The sequence below is a fragment of the Mastomys coucha genome, unplaced genomic scaffold (assembly GCF_008632895.1).
Source record: "Mastomys coucha isolate ucsf_1 unplaced genomic scaffold, UCSF_Mcou_1 pScaffold20, whole genome shotgun sequence".
Taxonomy (NCBI): Eukaryota; Metazoa; Chordata; class Mammalia; order Rodentia; family Muridae; genus Mastomys; species Mastomys coucha.
Genome location: NW_022196903.1, coordinates 111,148,049 through 111,165,113, shown reverse-complemented (window position 1 = coordinate 111,165,113; position 17,065 = coordinate 111,148,049). Strand labels below are relative to the sequence as shown.

General features: G+C 50.7%; 1 protein-coding gene across 2 annotated transcripts in view; it reads right to left on the bottom strand.

Moving 5' to 3' along the window:
- The window catches only part of Rasgef1a (RasGEF domain family member 1A), an 80,851-nt gene extending 64,435 nt beyond the window's left edge, over positions 1–16,416 (bottom strand). Inside the window, exon 1 of one of the 2 annotated variants that reach the window (XM_031383103.1) lies at positions 16,198–16,416. The gene's annotated coding sequence lies outside the window, so the exon portion shown is untranslated. The remainder of the gene's footprint in view (positions 1–16,197) is intronic. The other variant, XM_031383102.1, reaches the window with a different exon arrangement.
- Positions 16,417–17,065: the final 649 nt, after the last annotated feature.

Sequence of the window (17,065 nt, the reverse complement as noted above, 5' to 3'; positions counted from 1 at the left end):
TGTGCTCGAGTGCGTGCGTGTGTGTGTATGTGTATGTGTGTGTGTATGAGAGAGAGAGAGGGATGGAGGGATGGAGGGAGGGATGGATGGATGGATGGTTGGGTGGGCAGGTGGGCAGACAGACAGACAGATAGTTTAGGTAAATATAAAATAAAACAATTCTTTGAAGCTTCCTGGTGTTATTTGTCCCTTCTTCCATCTCCTCTCTGTACTGACCTTTCTCCCCCTCCCTAATTAGAGCCCCTTCCTAAATTTTTCCATCCCCCCAATCCCTTTATCCCCACCACTCTATATTCTATACTCCCGCTTCAGTCCCTCTTTCATGGTTTCTGCAGTTACTCCATGTTGTACACTCACATCTGAAGATCTGGCTCTGAGAACTGAGATGAGAGAGACTGTGGCCTTTATCTTTCTGGGTCTGGGTTGCCTCACTCAGGACGATCTTTTCTGGTTCCATCCATTAGCTGCAAATTTCATGATTTCATTTCCCTTTGCAGCTGAAGAGTGTTCTGTTGTGTGTATGAATTACATCTTCATTATCCATACATCTGTTGAAGGATAGGTTGTTTCTATTATTGAAAATAGAGGATAAATGGGCATTGCTGAGTAGTGCCCTAATCCTGCTGTGTAGTAGGATGTCATGTCCTTGGGAATATGTCCTGAAATGGTGTAGGTGGCTCATATGATAGATTTGTTTTTAGCTGATAACGCTTCCTACAAAAGCCATAGACTATCTGATAAGAACACCAATACCAGGCATAAAAAAAAAAAAAAAAAAAAACATTCAAGCTGTTAGTGTACTCTAAGAGACTCCCAAAGCGATACAGGATATTGCTGCTCCCCTTTGGGTGTCTGCCAGAGGCTAAAGGTAAGTCTTCAAGGTTGAAGACACTTCACCCTTCAGACATAGAACTTAGAAGAGTCTAACTGGATCGAACCTGAAAGCTTCCTTCCTGTTGTCTAGCTTTTAAGTACCAGAAAGCACTATGAAAACATCCAAAAGAGGGAAGCAATTAACAGCTCTATCCAGCTGATACGCCAGCTAACTACAACAATGAACAGCAGAGCAAGATATCCCTAAAGGTGTAATAGTGGCACTTATGTCTCGGGTGGTAACCACCAACTGTCTAATTGGACTTAAGACCCACTCAATAGAAGGAAAATCATGCCTGATATTAGAAACCCAGCCAACTACTCTGGGCTAATACGATCATGGGTCTTAGAAAAGAGCCTTCTACTGAGACTTTATTGCATGAGCATAATTTCTTACACATACACTTTAATATGCCTTAGGCAGCAAAATAGCTGGGTAACTGCCTAACCTCCACGCAGTTAATCCAGAGTTATTTACTTACTAAATTCTGTATTCTATCTTAGCTGCTCTGGACCCAGAGGGCTGCCCAACTGGGCTGTGCTCATGAGCATAATTTCTACCTGCATTCTATAAGTCATCCCTTATACATAGAGACAAGTGTAGTTTCCACCCCTCATCAAAGAAACTTCTCTTTACAGCAAACAGAGACACTACAGAAACCACCCCAGGTCATAATGCAGAGATCAATGGATCGTAGGGAACCTCCTGTATCTCAGAGAACATCTCAGTGATCAATGGATCATAGGGAGCCTCCTGTATCTAAGACTCAAAGTATATCTCAGTGATCAGTGGATCATAGGGAGCCTCCTGTATCTCAAAGAACATCTCAGAAGAGGAGACAGAAAGTTTAGAAGAGCAAGAGGGATTCTGCTGTGAGACTGTGACTCCTAGGTATGACAGGCAAGCTACATCTATGATCCCTCAATCATATAGCTGTTTAAATAAGACCTAAGCAATGAAAATATCAATGAACACACTAATGCAGAAGAGGGAAATCTTATAGAGTCCCACTCCTAGACAAAGAACTTCAGGCAACTAATGACTGCTGAGAGGATTCACCTCGCACAGGCATGAGCCCCTTATTGAGCTAACCTATGCAAAGTAGTCAGCCTAGAAATCAAATACACACATACAATGCTACATGGATCAGCAGGGTGTGTTTATATATTCAGGCATATATGTGTGTGGTGGTTTGAATGATAATGGCCTCCATATGTTTGACTACTTAGCCCTCAGTTGATGGAACTCTTTGGGAAGGATTCAGAGGTATGGCCTGATTGGAGAGGATGTATCTTGAAAGTGAATTTGAGGTTTCAAAAGCTTCCCTCCATTCCCAGTATGCTCCTTGCTCAACATTTGAGATGTGAACTCTCAGCTGTTCCTGATACCAAGCCTTTGTTCCACCATCATGAACTCAAAGCTCTAGAATGGCAAAGAACAATTAAATTATTTCCTTTATAAATTATCTTGGTTGTCGTGTTTTATCACAGCAGTAGAAAACTAGTACAGTAAGTAACAATACTCATCCAAAAGAGGGCATTCCTCCACCTTGCCTGGGTAGAACAGTAAAGTTGACCTTGGTGACAGGGGTGCAGGTGAGATGGCCCTGAGGGGATGAGTGTGGGAAAGCTGGCTCTACCACTTGTCTACAGTGGCGTGGCATGGTTGCACATGGCGAGGAAGAGGTGCAACCCTCCCCCCCTTGCTCCTCACCACTTACGGCAAGCAAGAGAGGAGGCTCTGAAGCCATGAGAATGTGGAGAGCTGGCTCTGCCCCTTGCTGGCCACAGCATTGAGTGCCAGACAGTGCTGGCAAGCTCGCCCTGGTAGTGTGGGTGCAGGTGAGCTGGTAGACTGATCAACTCAGCTATCTCCCAGGCCAGACTTAGGCTTTGAGTTGGCCTACCCCAACATCTACCCCATCGATGAAATACTGGAACACATAAAAGGGCCAGTCCTGCAGATCCAAAGCTGCAGGATCCCTATGACACAGAGCAACAATGGGATATCTGAGGAGAATCTCAGTGAGGATCTAGTATTGATGGTGTAGCAGAGACAGAGGCCTTAAACCAGACCAATGACTCATGGCAATGAACATTTGTAAATAAAGGTGTGTGGACAGAGGGTAGACTGTGGGACACGCTGTGACACAGGACAGCTTCCACAACAAGATGGTATCTTTTTAATGCTATCCTATTTTACTTTCTGTTATGGGGGAGGTTGCAAGGGTAAAGGGTGGATATGAAGGGATGGGGAGATAAGTGGGATTGGGATGCATGATGCAAAATTCACACAAAAAAAAAATCAATAATTTTTGAAAAAGAGGCCATACATTTGAGAGGGACTTGAAGTTGGGGTGGGGAGGACATAGAAAGGGTTGGAGGAAAGACAAGAAAGAGAGGAAGTAAAGTGGTTATATTTTAATTTAAATAAATAGAACATCCATGACATGAGCCCTTCCCACAGAACTCAAGAGAACATCATGGAAGAGGGAGAGGCAAGCCTTTAAGGAGAGAACTTGGGTGAAGCAGTGTCTTCTAACATGATGGACCTCTGCACTCATGAACTCATAGCTACCATGGCTGCCTGATTATGCAACCTGCACAGGATCAGTGGAACCAACATTCTAGCAGCTATAAGGGAGGGTCACAGGAGCTCCTCCTCCTAGCTGAAGAGCTATTGACAGTAGATGGCTGCTAGGAAGGACCGGCCAGTCCGTTTACATAAGTAAAATATAAGTTGCAGATCTTCTTCAAGGATGTAGCCTCTCTTAGGTTGGCTGTGTCCCAGCGGATGGCTTCACACTCAGGCATATATGGGAAACACTAATTAGACTCTGCGGCCTCTTCTATTATTAAAAGGGGACTTGACGTTGGGAAGGAGATTTGGGGGCAAGCGGGGGAATCTGGGTGGTGTCAGTTGGAGGAATGGGGGTGACCATGATCAAAACACATTGCATCATGTACAAAATTCTCAAAAAAATAAATTTAAAATGTTACATTAAAAATGACACCATTTTATATTAGAACACATTTATATTAGTGACTTAAATAATTATCCTAAAAGGCTTAAATGAGAAGAGAAAGCTAGAAGGCTAGCCTTCAGCGAGCTGACACCGTCCAAGGGGCTGGAGTCTCAAGCTGAATAAGACGAGGGACTGGGCAGAGTGCTGGCATTCACGTCTCTGCCTCCTGACTGCAGATGCGGTGTGGCAGTGGCCTCGTGCTCCTGCTGCCAAGCCTTCCCGTGGATGGTGGGCTGCACCCTCAGACTGTGAGCCAGAGCAAGTACTCCCTTCTTAAGCTGTTCTTGCCAGGTTACTCCATCATAACGAGGAAAAAAGCAACACACATGGGCTCAGCAACATGGGCTTCCACTCACCGAGCTGATCAAGGCTACTGCTGCTGCTGAGTGGCAGATCTGCCAACAGCAGATGCCAACCAACACTGAGTTCCTGGTGTGGTGCCATTCCCAGGGTGACAAGCCAGCGACCTGCTGAGATGGTGACTGGAATGTACCACCTCCACTGCTGGAAGATGGCGCTCTATCCTTACTGGAACAGACACTCACTCTAGGTGTGGTTTTTTTCATTCCTGGTGATAATGCTTCCACCAAAACTCTGTGCGGTTACAGAATACCTTTTCAAGGAACATACTTCACTACCAAATAAATGCAAGAGTGGGTTCCTGCCTGTGGGATGCTTCTGTCCTGCCACATCCTCCACCAACCTGAAGCATCTGGCACCATCAGTGCGATGGCCTTTTAAAGATGCAGTCACTGTGCCAACCGGGGGACAGCAGCGTGGAGGGCTGGAGCAAGGTTCTCCAGAAGACTGCGCATGCAGCCAGCACCCGCTCCGGCAGCTCCAGTAGCTGAGAGAGGCAGCAGACTGGAGGTCTGCCCCACCCTGTAAGCGGGGCAAGGCTCTTGCTTCCTTTTTCCATACCCTAGTCCTCTGTTTGTGTAGATTCTGGGCTCCAGTTCCAGAAAGGAGAATTATAGTTGCCATGGATATTTCTGCTCTATTTTATTTAAAAATCCGTTTGTGGGAACTGGGGAGATAGCTGAGTGGTTAAGAGCACTCACGGCTCTCTTCCAGGGTATGTGGGGTTCAGTTCTCAGCACCCACATGGTCCTTCACAACTGCCTATAACTCCAGCTCCAAGGGATTTCATATCCTCTTCTGGCCATCATGCGTACCAAGCAGGCACATGATACACAGACACATACATACAGGCAAAACAGTCATACACATAAAATGAATAAGTAAATAAAAAGTTTTAAATGTCATAGATTTTATATGAAAAGTTCAGTGAGATATCTCATTAGGAATTTAAAGACTAGAGTACATGTGTGCACATATCCACATATGTCAAGCAGATACACGTCTGTATTTTCCCCCTCCTGCCCTGTCATTGTGTAACATCACATCAATCGAGTTGAGATCCAGGCTTAAATATTATTGAATCTATATAGTTTTGTAAGCTATGGAATATTAGAGAGTAAGGATTTCTCAAGAGACTATCTCTTCTGGAAGGATAACTAATGCATTTTCCACCCTATATGGGTTAGTTAGATTATATTAAGTGGGATTTACAATGTTGTCATTGTCTTAATTTGGACATTAAATGTAACATAAGGCAATGTGGTTGGGAATCAAGTTGACAAGGGCCGATAGATCCATGATAGTTGGTCTGTCATCTTGATGGGATCTCTACCATCCAGAGAGACACACCTCTGGGCATGTCCATGAGAGAATTTCCAGACAGGATTAGCCAAGAAATGAAGAATCACCCTCAAAGTGAGTGTCCCTTTCCAACAGGTGGCTCACATCGCCTGCCTGCCTCCACTTCTTCTCCCTTAGGAAGTACCTTTATCCTGCTTTTGGCATCTCCAGACTTCTAACATAACTAAAGACCAGCCACTCCGCAGGGGGGCTTCCAGGCCTTGAGCACCATATTGAGACTGATGCCATATCTAACTTCATGACTGAGCACCTACCAGGTTCTCTGTCTCTCCAGAGTGAATATTGAACTATGCAGCTCCTACTATGCTAACCAAACTGGCAAACCCCCTTTTGTTATGTGTGTGTGTGTGTCTCTGTGTGTGTGTATGTATGTATGTGTGTGTGTGCATATATATGATATGTGTGTGTGTTTGTGTGCCTTATATTGGTTCTGTTCCTCTCTAAAAACCATGTCTAATACATCCATACTCACCAGCTAAGATTCTACTCATGTTGGGCTGGCCAGAGTGGCTCATATAATTCAGGAGGCTGAGGCAGGAGAATTGAATATTTGAGACTAGACCAGGCTATACTGTAAGACCCCTGTCTCAAAATATGTTTCCATTTAAAACTTAGCATTAGCACATTACTATACAGCCAAAGCAAGGCCACAAACAGGAAAGTCCAAAGGGAACCCCAAACACGTGCATCTCGGTGCAGGTGAAGGTGATGCTCTGGGCGCCTGAAGAGAAGGTTGTTAGGCAAGTGGCGCTGAGCAAATGCATAGCCATCTGGAAAGCAGAAGCTGGAGCCCTACCCGATGGATCGAATCGTCAGTTTGAGAAAGAAAGCCATAAGCCTATGAGAAAATCACATGAGATTTCCTCATAGCTACAGAGACGACTCCTTGTTGGCTTGGGACCTCTAAAATTACAGGCGGTCACCCTTCTCTGACCCACAACAACTAATTTCAGCAGGATCTTACCCGATATGAATGTTTCTAAAACTCCAAGTCAGTTTGAAATAATTGTTTTTGCTACCTATATTTTAAATGTCTGAAAGAAATCCAAACACAAGAAATGAAAACAGTAAATTAGGGAAAGTATTTGAAACTCATCCTCAAGAGTACGTGTTTCCTAATAGTCAAAGGTCTTATAGCCGGGCAGTGGTGGTGCACGCCTTTAATACAGCACTCAGGAGATAGAGGCAGGTGAATCTCTGTGTTCAAGGCCAGCCTGGTCTACAGAGGGAGTTCCAGGACAGCCAGGGCTGCAGAGAAACCCTGTCTTGGAAAAACCAAACAAATAAACATCAGTACAGCTCATAATCCCAGCATACAGGAGGCTGAGCAGGAGGATTCTACATCCCAGGCCAGCCTGTGCTACAGAGCAAGGTGGACGCTGTCTAAACAAACCGGCAAACGAGACCAACAGTACAGCTGAAATCTTTGTGCATGAGAAGAACACCAAAAAATACAGGCAATTTTTTTTTCAGTGCTGGCAACTGAACCCAGGACTTCCCATGTGCTAAGCAAGGTCTCTAGGGAAGATCTTATAAGTAGGAAAAGATGCCAAATGCAATCCATTACATGAGTTAACTGAAATTACATGATAACTAAAATTGGAATAAGGTGTATCTCATTAATCAGACTGGCAAGGATAAGGAGTAGAGAAACAGCGCAGATTGAAAAGGGAGCCTGGCTTAGTACTGCAATGGTGGACAGTTTGCCAAAACCTAGCAACATGACAAATGCACCTTCGTGTCACTTTGTCACAAACAAAAAGGCCACTCCACACTCAGAGAAGACGCTCCCAGATACACCAGTGGGAAATCAAGACACATAACCCTACCAGCCTCATAAAATAAAATACCACATAAAATGGTATGCCCAGTTGCTGTCTGCACACGCCAGGAATCTCCAGAGGGGACTCTGAGACACAAGGGCAGCCGGAGGCAGGGAGAATCTACTTCCACAGGGACTCACATTATTTTCTGAGGGCTATTAAAATAAATGCGGCCCTGGGATTTGTACCCTGAGGAGGAACAAGGGTCTGCACTCTCACGCTGGCTTTGCACCGGTCTGTACTCAGACCCTGGGAAAGCTGTCCCCTCCAATCCTCCCATCTGAGGGTCAAGGATCAGCTGGTCTCTGTGGCTTCTCTCGCTCTGCTCCCCTGTTCCTTCCAGACTGCCTCTTCCATCAGTTTTGAGGGGTGAGGCATAGGGAAGGAAGCCTCACTGGTCTGTTTCCATGGCAACAGAAGGAACAAGAGGCAAGAAACTTAGGCCAAGCCAGCTCTGCTACATCCTCCCTGAATGCTGAGCTATTTCCCCTTTGGCCCTGGAGTACAGGAGGATCCAGGGCTTCACCAACCCTCTGGCTCACCACCCCAGGGATAGTTCTTGAGGGCTCCTGTCTAGACCAGCGTGGTTGCCTTACTGCAGAGTAAAAGGAATCCCAGGGCTTCAGAGGAGTCGCCCTAAACCTGGACTCTGACCTTAAGACCAGCCTGGTACCCTGGGCCTGGCCAACCCAAGTCCCATGACAGTTCCTGTCAGAGCTCCTGTCTCCCAGTTCTTGGCTCTGCTGAGACTACATTGGCAGGCAATCTCCACCCCAGCACCAGTAACTCAGTGAACACTCCCAGGGCTTATCCTCTGATGTTATTGCATCCCTCCCCCCCCCCACCCCTACCCCCACCCCTGCCACCGCCATTATCCCAAGAAGACCTGAGCTCACTTCACAGATGTGAAAATTGAGGCTGAGAAGCACAGAGAAATGCCAAATGCCTTATAGGATTTTGGCAGCAAGACTGGGGCTGACACTAAATGATTCTTCCTCCATTCGTGGCTAAGATTCCTGTTCCTGCCCTCCCCCCCCCCATTCTAACTCAGCTCCCAGGAGACACAGAGGTGCCAGCCTGTTCCCCACTGCTCTCCAGGGAGCAGCTTTGCACCTTCTCTGCTCCCACAGGTATGTAGGGGCAGATGTCCAGGGCAGAGGGAAGGAGAGACAGAGAACAGAGCTAGCTAGCCAAGTGTGTACCCACCCACAGACACACCCACATACCACAAGTGCGGGTCTGACTGTTCCTTAGCAAGGCCCTCCTCAAACCAAGCAGATCTTAGAATGCTTTTATGGCTCTGTTGCCAGCATCTAAGCAGCACACTCCACCTCTAGCGTCTCCCACCATCCCCCTGTCTCCTCCACACCATACCTCGCCACCTCCACCATCACCACCACTCCCTCCTCCGCCACCACACCCACACCCATCATGACCACTGTCATCACCAACGCTTTCACCATTACCATAACTACCATCACCACCACCACCATCACTGGCACCTCCACCATCATCCCTCCCATCAGCACCACTGTCTCTTCCACTCCCACCCCACCCACCCCCCGCCATCACTAACACCACCATCACTAACACCTCCATCACTCCCTCTGCTGCCACCATCACAGCTTCAAGTCTGCCATGCTTAGAAGTAGGCTGAGGGCTGTAAGTAAACGGTCACAGTTAATATTCCATCCAGGGAACATAGCGCCTCTTGTCCCTCCCTCTCTCTCTCTCTCTCTCTCTCTCTCTCTCTCTCTCTCTCTCTCTCTCTCTCTCAGAGTCAGCACCTGTGTGGTGCAGCATCCCTGAGTTCCTGTGCTACCACAGGCTATACTACTGCTACCACACAGGAGAGAACAGGTTTCCGAGGGCTGCCAGGGCCCCACCACAAAAAGGTTCTGTTCCCGCCTCCCCATCTACCTCCATGCTACGGTGAGGTGGAAGCCAGTTGGTGTGTGAGCAGAATGTCACCAGTGAGCTGAAGTTGAGAGGACAGAAAAGAAAGCAAGCCTGCTTCAAGGGCACAGACTGGCAAGACCAGACATTGCAGGCTGGGGAGGCATGGCGGGAACCACTAACAATCCCAGGTCCTGGAGGCCAGGGAAAGCTTTCAGCCCCTCCCCAACACTAACCAGAACTCCAGCTTTGAAGTCCTTGGGGCAGGGACAGTGAAGGCAGCTGAGCAGAGAGTGAGGCAGAGAGTGCTGGCGTGTAACAAGAAAAGTGGCCTGTCCCTGCCCCAAGGAGAACCAAACACTCACTGAGGACATCAGCAGAAAGGACAAAGGGCTCTTGCAAGAAGAGTTACCATAGAGGGTGGCCAGGCCAGCCTGGACTCAGTGTGAAGAAGGTTTGAGGAAAGGAGCATACCACATCTGAGCGGGGAGAGAAGCAGGATGTGGGACTGGCTCCCTGGAAGCTGGCTGTAGCCTCTTCGAGTGTCATGGAACCCAACTGCCAGAGAAGGTAGGGTGGCATGGCACATGGAGAGTGGAGCAAGGGGGAGAGAGTTGTTTGGGGGTTGTATAATAACCTGGCTGCAGGCCATGCATATGAAATTTGGCTCTTGGTCTAGACCTGGTTCCTAAAATCATAGGGCCAACTGTGATTAGAGAAAATGGCAGGAGCCAAGGGGACCATAGGCCAAGTGGAAAGAACTAGGGACAGAGCCTCCAAGATGGCTAAGTTGTAAAAGGAAGAAAGGATGAAGGGAGAAAGGGAGGGAGGAAGGGGGATAAGTAAATAAATGAAGTGATCTGGGAAAGAGAAGCTTGGTAGTCAATGGATAGAGAGTGAGGACCCCCCCCCCAGCACCTCTGAGCTCTCTGAGTGAATCAGGCCCCTTCTGGCATGATGGGGCCACTCTATCCCTGCTCCTCACACAGTGCTACACTGAGATAGGGCAGGACAGTCTGGCGTCCCCTGTCTACTTGGAAGTGGGCCTAGGACACACACACATTCTCCTTTTCCAGTGCCAGCCCTGGTGCTACCTCCTACCGTGTTTGTCATTTTTACACTACAGAACAGTGACTGGGTGTGGCAGCAGGTTGGTCTACAAGGTTTTCTTAGGGATTGATGGCACTCATTACTGCTTCCCCTGCTGGCCTAAGAAGAGTGTAGTTCCTAGACCAGACAGACTCAACTGAGATGCCTCAGCCCACTCGCTGTCCACAGCCTAAAAGGCCAGGTGCTCATCACTGTGGACAAGCACTAGGCTGAAGCCTAGTGAAGCTAGCCAGGCTGCAGAGATCTCACGGGTGGATGTGAAGTTAACGTCCCATATCTGTACCATATGATCTCAGAGCTATGGGGATGGGATTGTGTCTCATAAAGGTCCAGAACTCTTAATGTCTACACTTACCTTCACTGAAAGATGGGGAAACTGAGGCATGGCTTTTCTGAATTCAACCTAGCAACTCACTAATCCTGATGTGAGGCATCCACTCTTGGCCCTGCCAAGTAGATCCTGTCCTGAGAGGGGACCTGAGATAAACAGCCAACTAAAGACACACCCTGCCTCCCGAACTCTCTCACCTTTCATGACCAACCTGGCATGCCATTTCCCTCAGGGACACCAGCCACATGTCCCAGACCCTGGGGAGGGAGTACAATGCATGGTCCAGGGACAGTGCTACAGTTCCTTGGTCGTGTTGCTTTAGGTGGGACACAGGGAGGTTGGCAGGGAAGCGTTGGGTTTGAGGTGGGCTAGTACACACACAGATCCATGAACCGGGTATTGTCACAGCCTGTAAAGTCAGGGAAGGTCCACAAGATCTGGGTGACCTCGGTGGGGGGAGGGGAGACAAGGCTCTGCAGAATCACTCATCAGAATGCACACCCTTTCCCAACACCCTCAGCTTCTGGGTAAGCCAGCCTCCTCCACAGAAGCTAGTCTTTGTTAACACTGTTGTCATGGCAACTGCATCCAGGGAGAACTCTCTCTTTAAGGTAGAGTCTGAGGGTGATACTTGGAGAAAACTGGAGTGGTGGTGACAGGCAGGGCATTGGCCTCCTGGCTCTGACCCACTAATCCCTCCAGGACAGGCCCTCTCCCAACACCCTCTACCTGTCCCAGAATTCTTACGTCTATTCCTTTCTCCTCCCCTGAAGGTAGAGAGCAACACGTCTTATGCCTCTGTATTCAATATTCTCAGACACAGATCTTCACCTCTGTCCCGCTATGCCCAGCAGCTCAGAGAATTCAACCTGAATCTCATCAGAATGGCCAGTGTCCTGGAGAGGGTGGATCCAAAAAGACTGAGGTAGACTGAGGTCTAAAGAGTCACTGACAGATGCTCGGGGACACTCAGTGCACAGGCTTTGAGTGCCTGTATATCATGTTTGTACAGGAAGACTCACTCAAAAAAATGTTAAGGACCAAGGGAGACTTAGCAGAGACCATGCCTATGTAAGGAAAGGACATCGCAAGGAGGAAGCCACTGAAATTGTTCTGGCTCAGAAGTGAGGGTTCCATAGGTGGAAGGGGGTTCAAGAGAAGTCTGGGGTAGGCTAGGCCAGGCTGAATGTTGCCCCAGTGAAAGAGGGGACTGCAGTTGGCTGCTCAGACGGCAATATTGAGGCAGGCGAGGCTCTAGGGCAGGACGGAAGTAGATAGGCCACCCATGGGTCACCCAGAAGAAGGCCAGCAAACATAGTACCCATGCTAAAGGAGACCCAGATCCAGGCTGGGGCTGGTGGGAGTTGGGGTCAGCTCAGTGTGAAGAAAGGAAGCTGTAGTTGCAGGGAGGGCCCAGGTCCTGACAGATAAAAACATGTCCTCTGACAAGAGGTAAAGCCATAGAGAGGCCTCCGGGGAGGTCAGAGGAGAGGGAGGACCAAGAGCCAGGCAGCCGGACCTGGATACAGAGCATCTGGAATCCAGGACGGTGAAGTCCACAGCCTCTGCAGTGGGTCTCCCTCATGAAGGAAGGGGTGAGTACCAGATGGGAGTGGGCGGGCAGTGAGTGGGAGGTGAGATAGCGGAGTAAGCAGGCAGAGAACCATCTTCAAGTCAGCCGGCATGGGGGTGAATGTGGGCAGGAATCAGGAAACTTAAGAACAGAGGAGCCCTGTGCAAACCCCTTCACCTGTCAACTGGGGAACTGAAAGCACCTCATGTTTCCAATGCTGGACCCTGGTGTTGGGAGAGAGCTCCCACCGGTGTATGTCTGTATGTGTTTCTCTCTCTCTCTCTCTCTCTCTCTCTCTCTCTCTCTCTCTCTCTCTCTCTCTCTCTCTCTCTCTCTCTCTCTCTCTCTCTCTTGTGTGTAGCACCTGACCCAGGCTATTTTACTCAGAGTCCCTGGGAGTCCCACAGGCCCAATTTCAGGCCTCCCTTCCAGGAGTTAATGTTCTGCTCCCTGACTTCACAGCCAACTCAAGGGGGACCAATCAGCTTCCCAGGCCCTGACAGCTGTCTTGGATAGCAATGGCCAAAGCCCAGCCCCAAGCCAAAGTGGTCCTCACAGTGGGGTGAGTGACTACATTTCAGGTAATCTATTTCACATCCCAGAACCGACCAAGCATCCCTGAGGAAGTTCAGTGTTAACTTAATGAGAAGGGAGAAGCTTCTCAGGGCATGGTCACAGGAAAGGTAGTCCTAAATCATGCTCAACTGCACCTGTATGATCAAATGTGTTTTTTTCAAAGATGCTTGTAGTCATCTGGGTCTCCCTGTGCAGCATCTCTCCTTGTCATCTTTAGGTAGGGTTAGCCATGGATAACATTTACACCAACTCCCTCAACTGGCAGGTAACACTGTATGGTGCCTAGGCAGTCACTTGCCAGCTCTCCCAGAACTCAAGGCCCTGAAACACAAGGCCCTTTCCAGCTCTGAGCTGCAACATCCTGGCCCTTCAGACTCTGCCCGCCCCGCCATGTTCACATCATGGCCCCACTGATGCCAGCCACCTTTCCCAAATTATGTCCCAGGATTTCTGGTGACCCTCCTGGCGACCCCAACCCAACAACATTGTACTGATAGGCTCATAACAGCTTTCCCACTCTGAACTGGGCCAGGAAATCCCTTGTGTCGAACTCTCACACGCATCAACAGCCCCGATCTCTAGGCCAGAAAGATGTGAGAAAGGCTTATCACCAAAAAGAGAGCTATGTGTCTACCTGAGGTCCCCTAAAGGGCCAGGGTACCAGAGGGTACCAGGGCCATTCCTCCACAGCCGTCACCTCCAAGATACCCCACAGTATCCCTGCCTCCTCTCTCCCTCAACGCATCACTTCCTCGCTAAGTACATACTCACAGGCAGGAGGGAAGTGGGCAAGCTAGAGAGCAAAGAAACCTGGGAGGCAGCCTGGAGTGGGCGGAAATCACACAAGGCAGATTCTGGAAGCTCTGAGAGAAAAACAGCCAGAGCAGACCATAGCTGGAGCAGATGGCCTCAGAAGGAAAAGCGGGAAGGAGGGAGGGAGGAGTCCCTTCAGAGAGCAGAAGGTAGGGACCTGGCAGAGTCCAGAGAGGCCTTGACCAGGTCTCTCCCCAGCAGGGCCTCATCTATGGCATAGGGCCATGCAGACGTGGGCATCCCAGTCTACTGAGACCCACCGTAGCAGGGAGGGGCTCAACGCCTCCTGCCTTGGCAGGGCATCTTCTCTCTCGACCTATACTGCATTGTAGCTTCTGGGAGACAGCAGTTCTAAGACAGTTAGTTCCAAGGCCCTGTCAGCTGCCCTGGACAACACTGACCAAAGCCCCAAGCCAGAGTAGAGTGGTCCTCACAGCTGGGGGGGGTGGGCGTGACTATGTGTAAATTCCGCCAACCTAAGCTGCTCACCGAAGGCCCCTTCGCAGTAGTTCTACTGGATGAAGAGACAGACCGCTCCAGCCTCACATTCCAAGTTCTGCCTGCCTGCCTCTCCAGGACCCAGCCACCAGGCAGGGGAGCCTGCTCCTCACCTGCTTACTGGGGGAAGGGGCTTTATGTAGGTGCCGCTTACCCCCTCAGCAAGGCCTCTTGTAGGGCCCAGCATTTCCCCCCTTCTCTTTGGACTCTCCTCCTCTCCTCTCTCCTCCCCTCTCCTCTCCTTCCTCCTCTGTCTGCAGTTGCTAAGTTACACCAAAACCCGATCTGTTCTGTATGAACGGTTCCATTGCCACAATTTGCCAGGTAAAAGGCAGCCATCCACTGGTAGCAGGAAGGCACATCTCAGAAACAAACAAACAGGCAGACAGAAAAACTCCTGGATGGTTTTGGACCAGGCCTCTGGCACCCCTGTCTGGGAACATCTGCTTGGGCTTCCAAACCCCAGGGGACACAAGCGAGAGAACACAGCTTCCACACCTTATCATAAAATCTGGTTACTCTCTTCTCAGAAGCAGAGGCTATGGGCCCAGGAAAACACACGCCCGCGCGCAAACACACACACACACACACACACACACACACACACACACCTCAAGCTGACAACCACCTAACAGTTGCTGGGCCACTACAATCCACAGCCATAGAAGTGGGGGGCGGGGGAGGAGGCATGGGGGGAAAGGCTGGCCAAGCAGGGAACCCACTCTTCTGTCCCCAGGCCACACAACTTGGAGTCCCTGAGGAGTCCTACTCCTCAGTTCCTTCCTGGGCTAAGGTCCTGCTGTGGCCCTAAAGTGGTATAGATGAACAGCAACATGGAAATACCCCAGGAGTCTTAGGAACCAAGGTATGATTCTGTTGAAACCATGTCTCAGAGGGGCCTGCAGCCTGCTCATGGCTCACGATTCAAAATATGTGGTCTCCCAACTCTCTACCAGGATATGGGGTGCTGCTTTGCTCTGGAGAGCCCCAAGCCCCAGTAGAGAAGGCTCTTGCCCACAGAGGCTGGGGTGGACAAGACCAAATCAAGAAGGAAATGGGAGAGTCCTGGGAGATGAAGGCCCCTGTGTGCCAATCTAAACCTGGGGCAGGAGGCCATCTGAGTCTTCCCCCTTGTCCCACAGTGGGATACAGCTAATAAAAGCAGGGGATGTGAACAGAAATGGGGGTTCAGTGTCCTGAGTAGGAAAAGAGGGAGCCTGACCACCTCAAGTCTCAACCACCAGGCAGCTTCCAAGAGGCAGGTTCTGTCAATATCCACTAGCTGCATCTCTCCGAGGGAGCTAGAGATGGAGACATCAGGGACCCATCAGCACAGTCCCTCCCCAATCAGCAGGCCGCAGAATGGATGGGCACACACACACACACACACACACACACACACACACACACACACCTCGCTTATTCTGACTAGAACCAGCCAGCTGTACCTGTCAAAGTGTGCACTCCCAAACGGTCCTTCAAATGACCCCGGCCCACGGGGCAGAGAGACGCACCTCACCATGCCCCCTGGCTCTCTACCCTCAAATGCAGTGCTTACGCCCCAGTTCCTTGCCAAAGAGCAAATGCTCGAGATGCCACCCTAGACCCAGACCGCACAAGAGCAAATGGAAACTTCCAACTGCGCAGCCCTGAGCTCCTCCGATCCCCGGCCCCCTCCCCCACGCCAGGCCCTGGGCAGTGGACTTGCCAGTGGTGCCCACGCCTGTCACCCGGTGCGCTCCCACCATGCTCGTCCCGGCCGCCCCGAGCGCGGCAGGTGCAGGAGGCGCAGGGGTCCCGCCGTCCAGCCCGGGGCGGAGTTCCAGGAACTCCACGCGGGGCTCCACGTCGCCCTACCCGGCGCCCGTCCCCGGACCCACGCCCGCCCGCGCTGACGACCCGAGGGGACGGCCCGCCGGAGGAGCCGAGGGGCGCGCGGGGCTTGCCGCTGCCTACCTCGGTCCGCGCCAGCGTCGCTCCCGCGCCGCCCTCGCGCCGCAGCCCGGCCCCGAGCAGCGCGCGGCCGGCGCCGGCGGCTCATGCTCGGCGCCCCGGCCCGCGGCTCCCGCCCACCCGCGGCCGCCCCCGCGCTGCGCCAGCTGCGGGCAGAGCAGTTCCCTCCGCAGCCGGCGCCTGGGAGCACGAGCGCGGGGAGCGAGCGGGAGGGCGCGGGGCGAGCAGAGGAGGGTGCGGGGCGAAGGTGCCGCGGGAGAGGGCGGGCCAGGCTTTCTCTGAAAATGGCTATGGCAGCCAACAGCCCCAAAGATGATGTGGCTGCCTTATTAAAACCCATTTGGCGACTCTAGGAGAGCTGCGAACGTGTTTATCAGGGGTACCTGGAGGGGAAAGTGCTCCCTTCTCCCAGTCCCCCTGTAGGCTTGGTAGGCTTTAGGTCCCCTCAGGGCAGATGAGAAAACTGATGCTGGGGTGGTGAAATGAACCTGCGTGATCTCAGAGCCGGTGAGTGACAGGTCAAGGCACCAAAGTCACCTTGAGAGATTCTATGGCTCCCATTTGTCCAGAACCACGAGGAAGATCTGAGCATTCTGGCTTCCAGTGGAACCTTCTGAGAAGAGAGCCCCAGGATCCAGAATGTCCAGGGCAGGCAGCCAGAGACAAACGAGCAGAACACAGCAAGCCCACAGGTTGCAGGGTCTGTATGGAAGATCGCAAGGGGCCCCACGCATCTCTTGAAGAAACCGAAGACCCTTGTCACTCCTTCAGAGAGCTTATGAAACACCTACTATATGCTAGATGTCATCATTGATCGGGTTACTGAATACAACTGTGATGGCTCCTACCTGTTTGGAGTTGACATTGTCAT